The sequence below is a fragment of the Chiloscyllium plagiosum genome, chromosome 21 (assembly GCF_004010195.1).
Source record: "Chiloscyllium plagiosum isolate BGI_BamShark_2017 chromosome 21, ASM401019v2, whole genome shotgun sequence".
NCBI classification, from domain to species: Eukaryota; Metazoa; Chordata; class Chondrichthyes; order Orectolobiformes; family Hemiscylliidae; genus Chiloscyllium; species Chiloscyllium plagiosum.
The window spans coordinates 24,486,168-24,499,701 of NC_057730.1; the positions used below are offsets into that span (position 1 = coordinate 24,486,168).

Sequence of the window (13,534 nt, forward strand, 5' to 3'; positions counted from 1 at the left end):
ATGTAAGGTACAGGTAGTTCTCCTTTAATGCCATGGTTGCGTTACAATAAAACCTTACTGAACAGAAAATGACTTAATACAAATATTGGGCTATGGAAAAGTGGGGTTAGGGGCAGACCGGCAAAAGGTATCACTCATGATTGCTCAAAAATTACCCAAAAGTTTAATGCAGAGTATAGCACAGCCTGAATAAAGGTTGAAATCATATCTATTAATGAAACAAAAATCAATTTAACAGTGCATTTAAAAAATGATTTGGAGATGCCGGTGTTGGACTGGGGTGTACAAAATTAAAAATCACACAACACCAGGTTATAGTCCAACAGGTTTAATTGGAAGCACACTAGCTTTCAGAGCGTCACTCCGAAAGCTAGTGTGCTTCCAATTAAGCCTGTTGGACTATAACCTAGTGTTGTGTGATTTTTAACATTTAAAGCTGCTCTCTGTACAGTACCTCTCACAGATAGCTGCTCACTGTTGGCAGCCGACATTGCTGCTTGCACAGAACAGCACAAAGACTGGCGCTGACATTGCGCAAGTGCAACATGGCAGTGACTTCGGCTCAGAGATCATGCAGAACGGCACAAAGACTCAAATCAACGTTGTGCATGTGCGGAACAATACAGACACCAGTGTACGTGCAGAACAGCATGGACATCAGTGCATGCACAGAACAGTGCGGAGATTTATGGCGCGGACAGCGGCACATGCACAGAGCAAAGCGCATAAAATCGATCTGCACTAGAATTTCACCATTGCCAGTAGAGGGAAGTGTTCTTGAAAATACTGTTCCCTAATTCTTCAGTGACATTATAGCCAAATTGCGCTGCCGAAATGTGCATTATCCTAGAACTGCCTGTATCATCAGTGTGAAGGCGGGACTTCATCTCTACAAGGACTGTGCGATGATCACTCTTACCGATATGTCATGGACAAATGCACCTGTAGCAGCTCGGTGAGGATGAGGTTAAGTATGTTTATTCTTTTTGTTGGTTCCGATCTGGCTTAATGGGCCATAAGTTGTATTTTTACAACTTGATTTTACCGTGGTGATCGTCACTGAACATCTCACAAGAGGCGTCAATATGCTTTTGACAAAAGAATATAAAAGATTATTACACACAAATGGTCTTTGAAAAACTAATTTAAACTAAAATTCACAGCATTGTAAAAGTAGTGTTATTCCAAATATTAGATATAAAGATTCAACCCTTTTACCCTCAGCAACAACCTACAGATACTCAAACCTACAGATCAGGCATACTTATCCTGTCTCCACTTGAATTTTTCCTGTTCAGTTAGCATGATTGTAATTATTTTTTTGCTTGTCAGATTTCTGCATTCGTTCAAAGCTATTTTCTTTAGTTAATGTATCTTCCTGAGACATTTAAATAAACTGCTAACACAGCTGTCTTATTTCTTTACCTGAATTTCTTCCACAGCTTTCTGTTTCTGAAGCTTTTCTTTTAATAACAGTTTACCATTCTGGACTTCTTTTCTTCTGTTCTGCCAGTTTTGGGTACTCCTAAATTATACTGTTGCTTTTCAAGGCCATACCATTGTGAATGACTTGTTCTTTCTGTAAGAAACTTGTGCATCTGCTTCACTTTCTGGATGGTTCTGTCTTTCTGTCTCCCTGCCATTGGTCATGTTGCTAGGCAAGACAAGTTGTAATAAAAGGCTTGGTCCCAAATCTGATGGGGTGAAATTGGTTGACAAAGATTCACCTAGATTGGCTCAACATTTTTCAATTAGAAAATGATTGCCTCAGTGAAGTCCTAATTAAATACCTGGAAATTTTTCAAGAACCTCGAGGGACTATCAAAGGAGCCAAGGTCACCTTGTATGGAATAATAATTTATTATCACTTGTATTTATGAAAATATAGTGAGATGTGTATAAGTCACCACAATTTGGTGCAATTTTACTTACAAAAGCTATGTAAAGAAATAATTGGGACGAAGTTAAGACAAAGTTTATCTTTTTTTCCATCCACGGCAATCTGGGGTTATGCAATTGATACTGGATGTCGCCACTGAACCGGCCCCTGAGGCCATCAAAGCAAGGATTTCCAGATGGGACCCACCCTGCTGCTACAGCTGAAACCAACACCAAAGGCACTGTATCATCACTATAGTTAGGAGGGATAGACCAGACCCACCATGTCATTGATGCTGAAGACATTGCCATTTCAGTTGCTGACTGAAGCCACCACATTGCTACCATACCCATGAGGAATGAACTGGAACCATCATTGCTATAGTCACCGCTGCACTGCTATCAGTAGGAATGGACCAGACACACCGACAATGAAGCCTTCGACAAAGCCGCAGTCACTATGGCCATGAGGAATGGACATCCAGATCACTACGCTGCCACCCCCACAGCAGGCCCTCACGACCACCTTCCTCCACTGCAGCCACAAAAAGAAGAAAAGGTGAAAAGAAAACAGAAATGAAGAAATGGTCTCTCCCTGGTGTGAATTCACTGCTGGTTGAGCAGGCTGAATGCCTCAGTGAATACCATCCCACAGGTGAATGGCTTCTTCTCAGTGTGACTATGTTGGTGAATTTCCAGCTGGGATGAGTAAAGAAATATCCATAATGATTTCTATCAAAACTGCTTTTGGGTTATCAACAGCCTGTGCCATTTTTCAGCAGACAATGGTGAACATATTACAAGGTCTACCCCAGGTCACGATTTATCTGGATAGTGTGCCAGTAACATTGAAGACCAAAAATTAGCACTTAGAGAACTTGTACAAAGTCCTTAGATTTTCTCCCAGGCAGGCAAATGCCTTAGAAGTGAAACATGTTCCAGGCACTCAAACTGACCTACTTGAGCTACAGAGTCAACAAGACCGGGTTATACCTGTTGGAAGATAAAGCGAGGGTGATGCCCCGTTTCCCATGTCTGTACCACAGCTTATGTCTTTTCTTGGATTGGTAAGTTATTACAGAAACTTCATACGTAACCTGGTCTTCATCCTGGCACCCTTTCATCTTCTGTTGAAAAAATGTCCATCTTGGTAATGGTCTCACAACCAAGACGTAGCCTTTAGGGAAGTGAAGAAGCAGCTATCATCGTCTAAGGTGTTGGCACGCTCTGATCCCACATTAGATCTGGTACTGACATATGATGCCTCCCTGTATGGTGTTGGTCTGCAGCTCCCCCCACATCCACCCTGAGACCTGAAGAAGGGTTACACCTGAAATGTCGACTTCTGCACGTCCTGATGCTGCCTGGCTTGCTGAGTTCTTCTAGCCTTCTGCCTATCTACTTTGGATTCCAGCATCTGCAGTTTTTTTTGTCTCTAACCAACAGCTCATCCTTCCCAGACTTTGGCTGATGTAGAGCACAAATATGCTCTGATGGAGAAGGAAGGTTTCACAATCATCCTTAGTGTGAGAAAATTCCACAACTACCTTTATGGAGAAAAATTTGTAACAGTAACAGACCACAAACCTCTACTAGGGCTACTCAAAGAGGACAAGGCTGTGCTACTCATAGCTTCAGGTTGAATTCAGCAGTGGAGTCTCATTCTAAGTGTGTATAATTACAAATTGGAACACCATCTAGGAGGCCAAGTAGCAAATGCAAATGCCTTGTGCTGCCTTTGCTGCCACTGGAAGAGTCCATTCTGGTTTTAAACTTCCTGGAGACCCTTCCAGTCACCACTGATAATATCAGACTGTACACGCATGAAGATGTGGTCCTGGCAAAACTAAAACAGCTGGTGGTGATGGGGGAAACAAAAGGACCATCAAAATCAGAAATGAAACCTTTCTGGACCCAGTGAGACCAGATTACCATAGAAGGCAGCATTTTATTATGGAGAGCAAGAGTAATTGTCCCGTGCAAAAAGTAACTACCAGGTCATCCACGGATTTTCAAAATGAAGATGTTAGAGAGAAATTACATCTAATGGCCAGGTTTGGATGCTGGCATAGCCATGTTGGTGAGGCAGTGCCCAGAGTGCCAACAAAAATATAAATTACTGCCAGCAGCTTCCCCACATTCATGGGATGGCCAAGTAAACCCTGGACATGGTTACTATACCCACATTCCGTGGGTGAATGCTGAGCCCAAAGTTGTTGGATGTGCATAGAGTTCATTTGTCAAATACGGGTGGACAATAGAAAAGCTGTGAGCATCTTTTGCAATACACTGTCTCCTGGAAGTGTTTGTCATAGACAACATGCCAACATTTACGAGCAGAGAATTCAAGTATTTCCCAAAGTCAAATGGTATTTGGCATATAAGGACAGCTCCACAACATTCATTGTCCAACAGTCTGGCAGAAAGAGAGTCCAAACTTTGAAGGCAGGCTTAAAGAAACAGCCTGCAGCTTCACTTGATACCAAACTGTCACAGTTTCTATTTGATTATAGGGCTACCCTCATGCAACTACAGGGAAAGCTTCAGCAGAGTTACTAATGGGGAGAAGATTCTACACCAGTTTAAATCTGATCTTCCTGGACTTGTGGTGGGGGTGAAATGGCATCAGGAATACCAATGCCGGCACAAAACTTCTCTGAGCGAGAGAGACAATTTACTCCAATGGACAGATTGGTACCAAAAACACAGAAATGGCCCCACATGGGTTAGAGCATGGTTGATGAGAGGTCAGTTCCCATGACGTACAAAGTTTAGGTTGGTGAAGCTGTACTGAACCAGCACATGGACCACATGAAAGCAGCAAACTTACAAATGGGGTAGGATAAAAACATGCCTGGTATCTCAGAAGAGCCGGGAAGGCTGTCAGTATCTGTGGGTTTTCCCATCTCTGTCTAGCGTTGAATAAATCTTGGGAGTCTGAGAAGGACACGGCAGATGTCTCAGCCTTGATGTCTTTATCACCTGAAGAGGATGATTTTTTTCCCCGAGATGCTCTGGATGCAAGAGGTGGGCTATGGTCTGGTTTGCACCACCCATTTCAGAGCTGAATCAGAGGAACTAGACCTGGTGCAAAAATGCCCAAATAGAGACTACAATAAAAAGAACAGGCTTATGTCCCCTGACTCAGAGGGTGAGAGATGTAATGATTGGAATGAGGTCAGCTATGTGGACCCCATAGAATATCAGTTCTCTGTTTGAACTGGGTTAACAGCCCCAATCAGGGAGCCCTGGCTGACAGATGTAAACTGGAATGTCAGAGGTTCTATTCACTCTGAGAGCTGGATCTAAGGAAGCTGGACCAATGTCAAATACTATGCACATGTAAATAAAGGGTGACTTGATGACAGGTTATTGGCCTCTGTGGAGTTATTTCACTCATCATCCTGAGTGAAGAAATCCCTCATCTAAGTCCTAAATGGCCTACCCATTACTCTGAGACCGTGTTTTCTGGTTCTAAACCACTAGCCAGAAGAAAAATCTGTCCTGTATCTACCCTCTTGGTTTCTGTAAGAATTTTGTAGCCACTGACCGTTCCTCATTTCTGAATGAATGAGTAAGAAATTATTCAGCTATTGATTGCAGATCAGTTGAAACTGTTTCTTTCACATGATATCCACACAAATTGCCATGTAGCAATCTTAATGAGCAAGAGGCAGATTGGTGATATTAATTTTCCCTACCTAATCCAGGCATACTGAAACTAATTGTAATTTTCCAACAGCCAGCTAACACAGAACTAATTGTAATAGAATGTGGGGCCTAGTGTCGTGGCTGAGTTGCACTCTTTTTACTAAATAGTTCAGCAAGATTGTTCTCATTTGTAGATTCCCAACTCCTTAATAGTGCTAAACATGAATGTTAGCTTTCATAAACTCTTGCTTTCTTCAAACTGGAATTTGATAATGGGACAGCCTGCTGATGGACAAACAATGAACAACACAGCCATTACAGCAATAAATGGAAATAGTACAGACTGTGCTCTCCTGATTTCTGCTGTAAATGACTCAAATGTCACACTCTGCATGCATGAACCATACATACATACTTTCCACAATTCCACACACCACATACCTATGATCCACTTTTGTACATATTCTTTTAATGGTATTCTCATAATACTTTCTGCACCCTATTACATTCTTTCTAAAGCTTTGTGTCCAGATAATTCTCCATTTGAGGCAGAAACAATGTTTATAAACATTCACACCACCTTCACTGCTCCATGCCTCTCTTATTAAAGCTCAGGATCTCAAATAACTTGTTAACCATTTTCGCAATCTGCACGGACACCCTCAGGATTTCTTTGCTCTTGTTCTCCATCCTTATATTGTCTCCCCTCATTCTTCTTAAAACATATCACTCTATACTTCTCTTCCATTTAATCTACCATGTGTCCAGTCCTTCTACCAGTTTCTCTCTGTGCTTTTGAACTTTTTAAGATTCATTCATGAGATGTGGCAGGACACTGGCTAGACCAGCATTTATTGCCCATTCCTAAATATTTTTGAGAAGGGCAGCACGGTGGTTAGCACTGCTTCCTTACAGTGCCAGGAGCCCAGATTTGACTCCAGCCTAGGGCAACTGTCCGTATGGAGTTTGTAGGTTATCCCCATGTTTGCATGGGTTTTCTCCAGGTGCTCCGGTTTCTCCCAAGACTAAACATGTGCAGGGTAGGTGATTGGCTATGCTAAGTTGCCCTACCATGTCCCTGGATGTATAGGGGAGGTGGATTAGCCATAGCTAATGTGTGTTTATGGTAAGGGAGGGGGTTTGGCTGGGATACTCTTTGGACGATTGGTGCAGATTCAATGGGTCAAATGGTGTCTGTCTGCACTGTAAGGATTTTATGATTCGAAGGTGTGGGAATCTGTCATATTGAACCATTGCAGTCTATGGGGGAGCTATACCGACCGTGCTGTTAGGGAAGGAATTTCAGCATTTTGGTCCAGCAACACAGAAGGAATGGCGATATAGTTCCAAGTCAGGATGATACATGGCTTGATGGGGAATGTAGGTAATGATGCTCATGTACACCTGCTAACCGTGTCCTCCTAGGTGGTAGAGGTCACGGGTTTCGAAGGTGTAGTTGAAGGATCCTTGGTGAGTTGCTGTAATGCTTTATTATCTGTGGAGGTAGTGAATGTCAAAGAAGACAGGTGGTGTACCAGTCGAGTGTGCTGCTTTTGTGCAAGGTGTCAGGTTTTTGAAGTGTGCTTAGACCTGCTTGGGCTAGACAATGAAGTCTATTTAATCATATTCCTGACTTGTGAGTTGATGGATACTCTTTGGAGTTTAGAATTCCTGACCAATAACTGCTTTTCTGGCCGCATTGTTTGTATGACTGGTCTAATTCAATTTCTGACCAACTGTAACTCTCAAGATGATGACAGTGATAGATACAATAATATAACAGCATTGAATGTCAAGGTGAGATGGTTAGCTGCTCTCATGTTGAGATGGTCATCATCGGACACTGTGTGGTATGAATGTTACATGCCAGTTATCTGCCCAAGTCTGTGTGTTGTCCAGATCTTGCTGCATATGGACATGGACTGCTTCAGAATCCGAAAAATCGTAAATGTTGATCAACATTGTGCATTTCTCAATGAACACTCTCACTTCTGACCTTTTGCTGGAAGGAAGATCATTGATGAAGCTGCTAAAGATGGCTGGGCCTTGGATTCCACCCTGAAGATCCCCAAAGTGATGTACCAGGATTGAGACGAGTGACCTCCAACAACCACAACCATTTTTCTTTATGCTAGGTGTAACTGCAATTAATAGAGAGTATTTTCTCAATTCACATTAACTGCAGTTTTGCTAGATTTCCTTGCAGTAGTTAAAACAGGCTAACTAAAAATAAAACAGAACTGTGGATGCTTAAGATCTGAAACAAAACAGAAGTTGCTGGAGAAATTCAGCAGGTCTGGAACCTTCTATGGAGAAAAAGTAGTGTTAATGTTTTGAGTCCACTGACCCTTGAACCAGTGATCAGACCCTTCTGAAGAAGTTTTACTGGACTCAGAACAGAACAACTGGACTCAAACCGCTGCTTTCTCTAACAGATGCTGCCAAACTTGCTGAGTTTTTCTAGTAACTTCTGTTTTTGTTTCTAATTAATAGTAATGTTGTCAAAGAGTCTTTAGGGATGAATGACCACAAGATGATTGAATTTTACCTTATGCTGAAAGTGAAATAGTTCACTCTGAAACAAGGGTATTAAATTTGAATAAGGGAAGTTATGAAAGCATGACGCACAAATTGACTGAACTGATTTGGGAAAATACATTAAAAGGCATGACAGTACAAAAGCAATGGACAGTCTTTCAATAATTTTAATATAACTATTACATGGTTACAGCAACTTCCTTCAAGGCGTAAAAATGCAAACAAGGTCAGTCAACTGTGGCTGACAGAGGAAATTGAAGATTGTATAGGATTAAGAGAAGGCTTACATACATATGAAGAACATAAATAAAAGGAATGAGAATAAGTTACTCGGCCCTTTGGACCTGCTCCATTATTCAATAAGATAGTTGCTGATCCGATTTCAATCTCAACTCTACATTCTTGCATATACCTAATAATCTTTCATCTCCTTGATAATCAAGCATCTATCTACCTCTGTTTTAAATATATTTAAATATTCCTTCTCTGCTGTCGTTTGAGGAAGGAAATTTCAAAGACTCAACTCTGAGAGAAAAATGTTTCCTGATCTTTGTTTTAAATGGGTGCCCCCTTATTTTTAAACTATGACCCCGGTCAAGTGCCTTCAAGATTTTATGTTTCAATTTAGTAACCTCTTTCTCTTTTAGACTCCAGAGCCTACCTATCTAGCCTTTCTTCATAAGGCAATCCGCTCATTCCAGGTATTATACTCGTTCACTCCAGATGCAGTCTCACAATGCCTGAATAATTGAAGCATTACTTCCCAACTGTTGCATTCAATTTCCTTTGTAATAAATCAGAACATTCCATTAGCTTCCTTGCTGTACTTGCATGCTAATGTTCTTTGATTCATGCACTGGAACTCTCTGCAACTCAGCATTCTGCAACCTCTCACCATTTACATTTCTTTTTATTCTTTCTGCCAAAATGAACAATTTCATACATTTGTATGTTGTGATCCATTTGCTAGATCTTTGCGCATAAAAAGTTATAAAGTAACCAGAGATAGAAATAAATCTGAGGATTGGAATGTATTTAGAATACAACAAAGGAGGGCCAAGTACTGGTCAGGAAAGGAAGAAAAGAATGCCAAAGTAACTACCAAAAAAAGGACTATTAAAAGGAAACAGGTACATAAAAAGGAAAGAGCTCTGATGAAGAGTCAGAGACACAGATGTGCAGCATAGAAACAGACCCTTTGGTCGAACTCATCCATTCTGACCAGAATCTAGTCCCATTTGCCTGCACTTGGCCCATATCACTCTAAATCCTTCTTATTCATATACCCATTCAGATGCCTTTTAAATGTTGTAATTGTACCAGCCTCCACCATTTCCTCTGGCAACTCATTTCCATACAGGCACCACCCTCTGCATGAAAAAGTTGCCCTTTGGTTCCTTTTAAATTTTTCTCCCCTCACCCTAAACCTATGCACTCTAGTTCTGGACTCCCCCACTCAGGGAAAAGACCTTGTCTATTTACCCTATCCATGCCCCTCATGATATTATAAATCTCTGTAAGGTCACCCCTCAGCTTCAAATGCTCCACGCAAAAGAGCCCTAGCCTACTCAGCCTCTCCCTATAGCTCAAGCTGTCCAACCCTGGAAATGTCCTTGTAAATCTTTTCTGAACCCTTTCAAATTTTACAACATACTTCCTATAGGTGGGAGACTAGAATTGTACACACTATTCCAAAAGTGGCCTAACCAATATCCTGTACAGCCGCAACATGACTTCCCAACTCCATGCTCTGACCAATAAAGGAAAGCTCAGTTTGGAAAGAAAAAATTAGAGCAGGGCTTAAACACATAATGGTAAAGTCCTGGGGAGTGTTGCTGAAGAAAGAGACCTTGGAGTGCAGGTTCATAGTTCCTTGAAAGTGGAGTCACAGGTACATAGGATAGTGAAGGCGGCATTTGGTATACTTTCCTTTATTGGTCAGAGCATTAAGCTTAGACATTGTGAGGTCATGTTTCAGCTTTACAGGACATTGATTAGGCCACTTATGGAATATGATGTGCAATCCTAAGCGCCTTCCTTTTGGAAGAATGTTGTGAAACTTGAACGGGTTCAGAAAAGATGTACAAGGATGTTGCCAGGTTTGGAGGACTTAAGCTACAGGCTGAGGCTGAATAGGCTGAGGCTATTTTCCCTGGAGCATCAGAGACTGAGGGATGACCTTATAGAAATTTATAAAATCATGAGGGGCATGGATAGGGTAAATAGGCAAGGTATTTTCCCTGGGTGGGGGAGTCCAGAACTAGACTATAGGTTTAAGAGGAGAGTGGAAAAATTTAAAAAGGGACCCAAGGAGCAACTTTTTCATGCAGAGGGTGGTGCATGTATGGAATGAGCTGCCAGAGGAAGTGGAGGCTGGTACACTTACAACATTTAAAAGGCATCTGGATGGGTATATGACTAGGAAGGGTTTAGAGGGATATGGGCCAAGTGCTGGCAAATGGGACTAGATTAGGTTAGGATATGTGGTCGGCATAGACGAGTTGGACCAAAGGGTCTGTTTGCTTGCTGTACATCTTTATGACTCTATACCAAACGCCGCCTTCATTATCCTATCTCCCTGTGGCTTCACTTTCAAGGAACTATGAACCTGCACTCCAAGGTCTCTTTGTTCAGCAACACCTCCAGGACCCTACCCTTAAATGTTCAGTCCTGCCCTGATTTGCCTTTCCAAAATGCAGCATCTCACATTTATCTAAATTAAACTCCATCTGTCACTCCTCAGCTCATTGGTCCATCTGATCAAGATCCTGTTGTACTTTGAGGTAACCTTCTTCATTGTCCACTATATCCATCTAGACATGAAATGTTAGCTTGTTTTCCCTCCACAATGCTGCCTGACCCGCTACGATCTCTAGCATTTTTCACTGTCAGCAAGTAAAAAGATACATTTTGATAAGACAAATATGGGTCCTGCTGCCTGACCAGCTATGCTTTTCCAGCACCACATTTTTTGACCCATTAAGTCAAAGTCAATGGAATTTTTTTAAAAATGGGGATTAGAGAAATGGCAGAAAAGCTAAATTATTACTTTTTGTCTGTTTTTACAGAGGACGATACAAGAAATTGCCCAGAATTAGACAGCCAGATGACGTGGGGAAAATAAAGAGTTGAAGGACATTAATATTAGTAAGGAGGTTGTATTGGAGAAATTAATGAGGATGAAAGTTAATAGATTTTTGGGACTTGATAGTCTACATTCCAGAAAGTTGAAGGAGTTGACTATAGAAATAGTTATTGGTAGTCATCTTCCAAAATTTCATAGATTCAGAAGGACTCCTGCAAATTAGAAGCAGGGAAAAAAAGCAGAAAATACAACCCTGTTAATCTTAGATCAGTAGTAAGGAAAATGCAAGAATCGATTGTAAAAGACATGATAAATGGAAAGTTGTATATGAATGATGTGATTGAACGTAGTCAACATGGATTTGCGAATTGAAATTTCTGTTTGACAAACTTGTTGGGAGTTGTTTTGACGATGTTAAAACAAAACTGATCCAAGGGAATGATGGATGCAGCATAATTGGATTTTCAGAGGGTTTTTGATCATGTCCCAAAAGGTTAGCAAAATAAAAGCACATGGGATAAGAGATAATATACTGCTGTACATTAAAGGTAAAGTCAGCATAGTCCTGTTGGGTGAAAGGCTGTTTTTTCATTCGAGACTGGTGCAACTGGTGGCGGTTTAACCTGAGGGCCATCATGCCACAGGCAAGGGCCAGGATGAGAAGGAAAGTCATTGAAAGTTCAAAATACTTAAAGGGCTAGACAGGGTTGATGTTGGTAAGATATTTCCCCTAATTGGGGAATCTAGAACCAGGATATAATTCACAGAAGATGATGGAAACTTATTCTTTAAATACATTTAAAGTTGAGATTGATAAATATTTGATTATCAAAGATGAAGCTTTTGGGGATAGGGTGGTTAAATATTTTTTGAAGTATTGAATTAGACATGATCATATTAAATGGTGGTGTTAAATTGAAGGGATGAATGCCCTTCTCCTGGTCCTGTGCTCCTAGCACAATCCTTGAGAGACCTAGTGAATATCTTCTTCAACTTCAATAAAGCAGTGTTTTCCACTATTTACTGTCTTAGTTACTTATCAAATTTAATTATAGCCAGCTATAATTAACTATAAAAGTTAAGCTTTTATGACACAGAAAAAAAGATGTCAGAAGAGTCGTGGACTACTTCTGATGGGGAAAGATTGCACCTTGACTTCAACTATAATTCATGGGGTACCACAAGGATCAACATTAGGTCAATAGCTGCCAAATCTAAATGAATGATTTGGATATGGGGACCAATTATAAGATTGCCTAATTTGCTACTAAGTCAAAACTGAGTGAAAATGTAATTTGTGAGGAAGATGCAAGGAATCTTCAAGAGGACTTGGACAGAGCAAGTGAAGGGTATTGAACATGACAGATGAAATATACTGTGAATAAGCATGAAGTTATTCAATTCAGTAGAGAAAAAACAGAAAGAATATTTCTTAAATGGTGAGAGAACTGATGTCCAAATCCTTGTATCTTTCTTCACGAGTCACTAAAAGCTACCATGCATATGCAGCAAGTAATTTTCCCGAGAAGCCATGTTCACCCTTCAGAAGGAAATCAAAAATTGGGATTCATCATCAATATCCATAGTGTTCTTGGGCATTACTTTAACAAAAGATAATAAGCAATCAATGGTACATTGGCCTTAATCACAAGGGGATTGAAGTAAAGGTATCTTGATGGAATTATATGGAACCTTGGTGATACCACACCCTGGAGTATTGTATACAAATTTGTTCTTCTTAAGTAAGGAATGATAAACTTGTCTTAGAGGGAATGATGTGGAGGTTCAACAAATTAATTTTGAGGGTGGCAGGATTGCTTAGAGAGTATGGGAAATTGGGTTTTTGTACCCTAGAGTTTCAAAGAATGTGAGATAATCTTATTGAATCTTTCAAATTCATATAACATATGAGTGGTTGGATGTAAATAAGATGTATTCCATGGTTGGTGAATATAGAACATGGGGAGATTATCTCACATAAGGATTAGATTTAAGACTGAGAAATCTGATCAATTTTGTATGTGGACTGCAGGGGGTCAGTAGTAATGGTAGTGATGGTGGTAAGTTGGTGTGGGGTGGGGGAACGAGGAGGAAGATTGCCTTATGAATTCTCTGCCCTAAGGCTGTGGAAGTTCAAATCACTGAGTATGTTCAAGACAGAAATGAATACATCTCTGGAAGTTAATAACGTTAAGAGATATGGGATTTATACGGGAAAGGGGCTTGGACATAAATAAATCAGACATGACCTAATTGAATGGTGGAGCAGGCTGGACTGGCTGAATGCCTAATCCTGATAGTATATTTCTATGTTTAGGGAACAAGGACACAATGTAATGTGCAGCATGAGTAAGATGATAAATTATGTGCAGAGTGCTGAGA

General features: G+C 40.7%; 1 protein-coding gene across 1 annotated transcript in view; it reads left to right on the top strand.

Annotated features, from left to right (window-relative positions):
* Positions 1-13,534, top strand: part of LOC122560664 (ankyrin repeat and fibronectin type-III domain-containing protein 1-like) — an 868,051-nt gene that overhangs the window by 716,961 nt on the left and 137,556 nt on the right. The gene's annotated exons all lie outside the window — the stretch shown is intronic.